At 40.5% G+C, this 8,386-nt stretch overlaps 1 long non-coding RNA gene across 1 annotated transcript; it reads left to right on the top strand.

Moving 5' to 3' along the window:
* Positions 1-5,713: 5,713 nt before the first annotated feature.
* LOC133709943 (uncharacterized) lies at positions 5,714-7,252 on the top strand. The gene is made up of 3 exons (XR_009846403.1): positions 5,714-6,234; positions 6,386-6,482; positions 7,086-7,252. It is a non-coding gene; the product is annotated as an uncharacterized LOC133709943 (long non-coding RNA).
* The last annotated feature ends 1,134 nt before the right edge of the window (positions 7,253-8,386 follow it).

Below are 8,386 nucleotides of genomic sequence, written 5' to 3'. Positions count from 1 at the left end.
TTTTTCTTGATGGAATCTATTTCATAACTTCAATTTTTGGGCAGTTAGATGAGGTAATCAGCAACCAAGGAGTTGAAAGTCTGTGTAACCAAGGACGAGAAATCTCAAACTTTTTTTTTTCCTATAGTTAAGGGAAAGTTAACCGGGGTTTAGACTAAAAACAAAAAATTAATGAAATTAATGAAAGAGTGATGTGTTAATTTTCAAGACCCTTAAATGAGTCCATATTTTATGAAATTGAAGTAAATTCACAGATTCCTTAGTTTAGAGGAGCCGGATCCGTCATCCAGACTCTCTCTTCCAACAATCCAACTTATATATACAAAAGAGTGGGAAAGCAAGCCTATATATAGAACTACAACTGCATTGATTTAGCATAAAATCTATCGTAACCAATGTTTTAGAAGATGCGCCTGAGGCGTAAAAGGCATGAGACGTAAGGTAAACTGAGTATGTTTTGCTCCCGAGGCGATTAGGGGCCGAAGGCGCATAAGGCGTAGCTGAAGGCGTGAAAAGCATACGCCCATAAAGAAAGGAAAAAAAAAAACAGAAGGTTAAGCATACTTACATTAAGTAGCAGTAATATTGTGATAACTTGCTGGATCCTTAAGCAGTGAGTGTGTTGGTTTCTTTTGATAGCTATCGTCAATGCATGATTTTAAGGATATATTGTTGCAGGCATGTCTGTGTGTGGGAGAGAGGGAGAGTTATCGCAGAGGGATCGACGGTTGTGAATTTGGAGATGAAGAGAGATATAGAATTGTCGTAGAGGGATGGTTGTGAATCTAGAGATGAGTTTATTTAAGGTTGCTGAATACTATTGAAGTTTATCTTTATTTATCAGTCTCCCACATTTTTTTAAAGTCTTCAATATATAATTAGAGGCACACTAAAATACAAACACATTACAATTAACAATGTGTTCAAGTATATCCAAAATATGTGTCTGGCCCAGACTCTAGGTTATTTGTGTAAGTTGTAATAGGGTTAATCTTAGAGATAATCTCGAAGATATCTTCGTAGATATCTATTCATTGTACGATTATATTTCAATGTACAACTCTAATTCTATGCTTGTAATCCTCTATATAAAGAGGCCCCTATTATCAATGAAAGCACATAAAACTCTCTCCCAAATCTCAATTCCTTTAAACACGTTATCAGCATGAAGCCCTAACCCTAAAATCGTAGCCTTCAAACCCTAGTAACCACCGCCGCACATATCGAAGCCCTCAATCCCAGAAACCCAGAGTCGCCAGCGAAACCACCTGAACCGGCCGAAAAGTCATTGAACCGGCCATCGGAATTTCCTGAACTGGCCCTATTAGCCTCGCCTCGTTAGCCTCGTTAACGCAACCTGCCGACAGCCTCAGTGCAAGCCTTGCAGCCCGGTGCTCGCCCTTGTGCCTGCTTTAGCCTTGCTAGCGCAACCTACTGACAGCCTCTACTCAAGCCTCGTAGCCCCCCGCACGCCCCTGCGCCTACGTTAGCCTCGCTCACGCACTGCCAACGTGGTTAACCTCTCTAGCTACCAACACCTGCCGGCAACCCTCGCCCACGCTTCGCACACATCTGCAAGCAACCCTACACAGCCTTGCCCACGGTTAGCCTCGCCAGCGACAGCATCATCACCCCTACCTACGCTGTTAGCCATGCTTCCGGCTAAGCTCTGACCACAGGTGGCTTTTTCCGGCCACCTCCGGCGACCAAATTTCAACCAAATTTTCAAGCAACCTATTTTAAGGTAATTTTTACTAAAATTTCCCTTTTTTAATTTTTTTTCTCGGGGACTTGCAACCTCCTTTATTCTACCCCCCTTTCTTCTTCATAGAGGAGACCACAAGCTGAACTGTAGGGGTTCGTGCTCACTCCAAGCTTGGAGCTTGTAGAGTCCTCCAAACTTAAAGTTTGTTGAGAAGTTACGATCGACCACAAACACATCATTGTCTCGATCTAATCCAATACCTCTTGGAATCAAATTTCTTGGGAGTGACTACACTCAGAAATTTTTATTTATTTTCGTGGTAGCCTTTTTCGCTTCGAAACTAATCCTCTTTTCTTGTTGTTTTTCAGGATGAGTAACCTGAACAAGTTGGACTTTGCTCAACTGGAGACAACAGGAGCAGGATATCAAAAATTGGATCGTGATATGTGCCAGCATCTTAAGGTTGAAGGAATTCTGAGTACAATCCTTAAGACAAATCAGAACGTGCCTACTCCTGCAGAAGCTGCCGGTTTGGAAGCAAATAGAGCTACTATAGAGGCAAATCAGGCCAAGGCCATTATTCTCATGACACGTCACATGAATGACGCGCTCCAAAACAAGTACCTTAATGAAGAGGACCCTAGAAAGCTATGGGTAGAACTCGAAGAGCGATTTGACGACGTTCGTGACTCCCTACCTCCTGATTTAGAAGTGAGATGGCACAGCCTCTACTTATGTGATTTCAAGTCTTAACTTTACTACAACTCAAAAGCCCTTCGTATCAAGTCTTTGATGAAATTCTGTGGTAAGAATATCACTAATACGATGTTGATCGAGAAGACTCTCTTTACCTTCCCCGTCTTTGCATTAATGATTGCCAAGAACTATCAGATTGATGTCAATGTTGGACGCATCACAAGGTTTGATGAGCTAATTGGAGCCATGAATGTAGCTGAGAAGCACGAAAATATCCTTGTGAAGACTATAACTCTAGACCCGTGGGAACCAAGTCTATTCCGAAGTCTAACTATAGTCGCGCCCCCAAGGGAGGACACAAGGAGCGAAACCCCAAGGCTAGGGATGATTCTAGACATTCTGGTCCATATTCTCGCTCCAAAAAGGAAGGTAACAGCCAAGATAGGCGTGCACGGAACTGTGGAGGTCAACGTGTGAAGAGAGAGGGAGGTAGAGTCTCCAGCTATGGTGGCGGTGCCACCAAGGATAATAGCCATCCCCAACACGCCTCAAGAGCGCCTCGATCAAGGGAGCCTGACCATAAAGATGTTTGTCTTCGCTGTGGATCGTTCGGACATTGGGCCAAAGCTTGTAAAGCATCCCAAAATGTTGCAAACGCTTACAAGATGTATCGTGAAGCAAGCGAAGCAAATTACATGCATGGAGCAAGAAGATCAAGATGGCGATCTCGATTTGAGGGTGGAAGACTTCAAAGGCCAAGATCAAGAGACTGGCGATTTTGTTTAAGTCTTTTATTTTTTCCGAGTGATGTAGGCAATTGCCATATTATTTTTGTAGTAAATGCCAATGATTTAGTCTTTCTTCAAACTAGGCTCATTCAAAGTAAGTGTGATGCCTAAGAAGGCTTTGAGATTAGTGGTACTTAAGCAAGCCTTGCTCCACCGACATCTCTCTACTCACCTGGTCATATTTATTTTGGAGTTACTGAAAGAATTTAGACGACAACTATTGTTTTGCATTAGCCAGTTCATTAGATTAGATTTTCTTTGGTTATATAAAGAGACAATGATGTAATTTTGTTGGCTTATTAATAAAAGTTTGAGTTCTTTTCATTACGACTCCTTTTTAATTATGAGCTTTTCTTTTTAGGAATGGATTCTGGAGAACTGCAATGTCTTGCAGATAGTGTGACTACGCACACCATTCTCCGCCATAGGCAATTATTCTTGGAGATGTTGCCTACCTATTCCTCTGTGACTACGATGGCTGGGCCATCAGGATTAGTTCAAGGACATGGAATGACCCAATTCCTTTTGCCGAATGGTACCTTGATTAATGTCGCAGAAGCTCTCTATGCTCCTAAGGCAAATCGAACCTTATTGAGCTTTAAAGATATCAGAGCCAACGGATTCCATGCAGAAACGCATACAGAGAAAGGAAAATAGTTCATTTGCATTACCTCTAATGATTGGGGACGAAAACGCATCTTAGAGAACCTTATGTGTTAATCTAGTGGACTTTATGTCACTACAATTTGACCTATTGAATCCAATAATGTGATAAGAGAAGATCTCTTGGATTCAGATACATATATATTGGCTTTGGCATGACCGACTAGGACATCCTGGTCGTGATATGATGATCCGTATACTAAAAACCTCACACGGGACATCCATTCTTTCTTGCGAATAGAAGCAAGAATCAAAGATTTATTCTCGGACTAAGTGTAGCCGCCACCGCCGGCCTAGGGCCTCCATAGTCCCTCCAAATAACACCATGGCCAGTGTTTCCCATGGCCATGATGCTAATTGATTACACACATTTCTATGCATGTAATTGTATCTAAAACACTAGAAATAAGTTAATCCTCAAGTAAATTATTATGTAATTAATTCATTTTTTATTTATTTTGTAGTAAATAAGCGGAGTTGTGGATTTCGGAAGAAGTTGTGCAAAAATAGAGCTAATTGGAGTTATCAACAAAAAGACGAAAAGTCAACAATGATCAACGGATCAATGCAAGCAAATATGTGAAAAACATTGATTTGAGCTCGGGGAAAGCAACAAAACAAAAAGAAAATTGAAGCAAAGAAAAGGTTGTATTAATTAATCAACCTCAGCCAAAATTTCACGTGTAGCAATTAAACCATAATTGCTTAATTAGCTTGAGTATTGAAGGCTAGCACGTGCCAGACCATCCTTCCTTTCTCCTTGTCCACTCCTATGCTGCCATGTGGCAGCCCATTCCATCCTTCCCTCTTCCTGCACGAACAGCCAGCCATATATATATTAATTCATTTCTCTAACCTGGGGGGAACCTAGATACCAGCAGCGCCGCACCACAAAAAAAACAGGGCAGCCCTTTGGGCTGCTCCCATCCTCTCCTCTTCCCTCTTCATTTTCTTTAGTTTCTTTTGTTTTATTTTGGGAATTTAGAAGGACTCACTCAAGACTTCAAGAGAATCATCATCAAGAGCACCACACCTTTATTTTGGTTAGTTAGGTGAAGAAATTGCTTGGTTCATACTAGCTCATAGCTAGGAGTGACCAAGCTAACTCTCCCTTCTCTTCCTTATTATTTATTCCATAATTTTATTTGCTATTGATTATGTATTTGACTATGGATAGTGAGTAGTTCAATTTTGGGAGTTAGGGTTGTGAAGCCCTAACTCATATTGTATAAATGTCGATGCTTTAATTTTAATAAATGCAATTTCCATTGTGCATGTATGCTTTAAATCCGAATTTATTGGTCCTTAGAAGCATGTTTCTAGGCTTTGTCACCATTTGAAATTATGTTGTGGGCAATTGTGATGAATAGATTGATAAATTGATAACTTATTAGTCTTGTTGCATCTAGGATTTAAGTGTGGTGATCATTAGCTAGCTTAATTGTAGCTAAGCTTGCTTGGGTCTCTATTATCTTGCTCTCTAGGCCTTTAGTTTTAGATATTACGGCCTTAACCGGCGTAATGTCTAAGTTAGAGAGTTGATTGTGGCCCTAACCGGCATAGTCAATACACCGAAAGGATAATTGGTTTAGTAGCCTTAACCGGTACTAAATACTAGGGGTGGCTAAAATTCCCGAACCTGCCGGAACCGGCCGTAAACCGGCCGAACCGCCGCCGTCGGCGCCGACTGAGATGGTAACCGGAAGATCCGGTTCGGTTTACCGTACCGTATACGCGTACGCGGCTCGGTATCGGTACACAAATATCAATTATACGGTATTACCGTACCAACCGTACATATATACTTGTATTATTTTTTATTTATTTGTAATACCAGATATGTTTTAAGCCGTTGATTTATAGGATATGTGAATGATAGCCGTTGGATCTGTGGAGTTTGGGTTAACCTAACAGGGGTCACTCAGATTAGGTCATTTGCAGCCTCTCTCTCTGTCGAGTCTCGACCCTCTCTTCCTCTCGATCTCTTCCTCTCTCTTCCTCTCAGAACCAAACCCAGCCCCAATCCAATCCCAACAACAGTCGATTAGATCGCTCATTGATGCGAACCTCACCAACATAAGCTTCAACCCAGATTGAGTTTCCTTTTTGAAATCCCCAAATCGTTCGACGAACCCTAGACTGTTCCTCTCTCTTCCTCTCAGAACCAACCCAGCCCCAATCCAATCCCAAAAACAACAATCGATCATTGATGCGAACCTCACCAACATAAGCTTCAACCCAGATTGAGTTTGATTTTTGAAATCCCCAAATCGTTCGACCAACCCTAGATCAGTTGCTTCACTTGCTTCACTTGCTTGGTTGAAGTGGTTGCTCAGAGACTTATACGGTGTTCAATTGGTGTTTCCGAGCACAAATAATTAGGTAAAATCGATCTCCTTTTAGTTTTTTACTCTTGTTACTCCTTTTGCTCTAATTTGTATGAAAAAAAAGGAATCTGTTGTTGATTTTGTTAATTTCATGGTTGAAATTGATCGTGGTTATCTAACATATATGTTCATATGTGTTTTGGTAGGAAAGTCCTTTGAAGCTTGAAGGTATTGACCATGGATTTTAGTTGAGGCTTTATCAGTTTATCCTGAGGCAGGGAGGTGATCGAGGTCTTTGATTAGGTAACTAAATGTCTAAACTTGTGTGTGCTTGGTTGGGTTTTGATTCTTTGAACTTTGTGACTTTGTGTATGGGTGTTTATGATTATCTGCTTGTGACTTTGTGTATGGGTGTTTATGATTATCTGCTTGTGACTTTGTGTATGGGTGTTTATGATTATTTGAACATGAAGTTTCTATTCTGCTTGTACTCTTATTAATTAGTATGTGACTTTGAGAGTTTCTGTGTGAACCAAGTTTCTGCTTGTTCTCTTATTAATTATTTTGTGACTTTCTGTGTGTATAACTATAAACTGAACATGATTGCAAAGTATGAAACTATTGCTTTTAATTGTATGTTGTTTTTAAGTATAAACTGAACATGATTGCAAAGTATGAAGGTGTTGCTTTTAATTGTATGTTGTTTTTAAGTATAAACTGAACATGATTGCAAAGTATGAAGGTGTTGCTTTTAATTGTATGTTGCTTTTAAAGTTTTAACTTTTAAGTATAAATTGAACATGATTGCAAAACTTTGAAAGTATGAAACGCATCTGTTGCTTTTAATTGTATGTTGCCATTTAAGCTATCTTTTGTCAAAACTGAACCTATCTTTTGTCATTGTAGACCATGGCTTCTAGAAGTAGGTCAGGAAGTAATTGTTGTTCATCTCCTTCCATAACTTCAAACATGGTTACTGGAAGTTATCAATCTGTTAGTGTTTCCCCAAATGATAACCAAAACCCTTTACCACCAGTAGGTAACTTACCACCAATAGATAATAGTACCCCAACTGAAACACCAAATCCAGATCCTGAATTGGTGGAAGCTACTGCGGGGCTGGGGAAAAGAAAAGGAGTAGATAAGACCACAAAGGGTAGGAAACAGAGTCGAGTATGGGAGTGTTTTACAAGGCCTTTGCTCCCTGATGGCAAGCCTGACCCTAGTAATGCACAATGCAACTACTGTAAAGCAGTAGTTCCTGCGTTAAGTTCAAAGAATGGAACCAGTTCTTGCTGGTCACATGGAAGAAACTGCAAGGTTAACCCTCTATTTGAGAAACCAATCGAGAAAGGGCAGACCATATTATCTAGGGATAATGTTTCCGGGGCTCCACAATATCACAGATTTAATCAGGGTAGGATAGATGAGAAGCTGTACAAGATGATCATAAGGGATGAACTTCCTTTTAGGCATGTGGAGGGTTTTGGCTTTAAAGCATTTATGCTAGAAGCTCAGCCACAGTGGATTCAACCAAGTAGAAAGTTAGTGGCCAAGGGAGTGTGGGAATTGTACCTATCTGAGAAGGGAAAGATGATGTCGATCTTTGCACAGCATGCAAAGAGAGTTAGTGTGACCACTGACACTTGGACATCAATTCAGAACATTAACTACATGGTGGTCACTGCCCATTTCTTGGACAGCGACTGGAAATTGCACAAAAGGATTATTAACTTTTGTTCAATTACCAGTCACAAAGGGGAAGATATAGGGAGGGTACTGGAGCAGTGTTTGAGGGAATGGGATATCAATAAGGTGTTCACTATCACAGTGGACAATGCTAGTGCAAATGACCAAGCAGTTGTCTACATGAAAAGAAGGCTGAGGAACATGAACACTTTAAGCTTTGATGGGGACTTCTTACACCTTCGATGTGCATGTCACATCATCAATTTGATTGTCAAGGATGGAATCAAAGAATTACAGAATGGGATTGATGCAATTTGGCATTGTGTAAAGTTTATTAGGTCAGGTTCAAGTAGATTAGACAAGTTTAGGGAGTTTTCTGTTCTTGAGCACTTGAATAAGAATGCGAATGTTCCCCTAGATGTGATCACTAGGTGGAATAGCACTTATTTAATGCTTGCTGCGGCATTAAAATATGAGAAAGTGTTTGATAGGATGGGTGATGAAGATGTGCAGTTTAG

Source organism: Rosa rugosa, chromosome 1, assembly GCF_958449725.1.
Source record: "Rosa rugosa chromosome 1, drRosRugo1.1, whole genome shotgun sequence".
Taxonomy (NCBI): Eukaryota; Viridiplantae; Streptophyta; class Magnoliopsida; order Rosales; family Rosaceae; genus Rosa; species Rosa rugosa.
The sequence above is the reverse complement of the archived record's forward strand: the minus strand, read 5'-3'. Positions and strand labels throughout refer to the sequence as shown.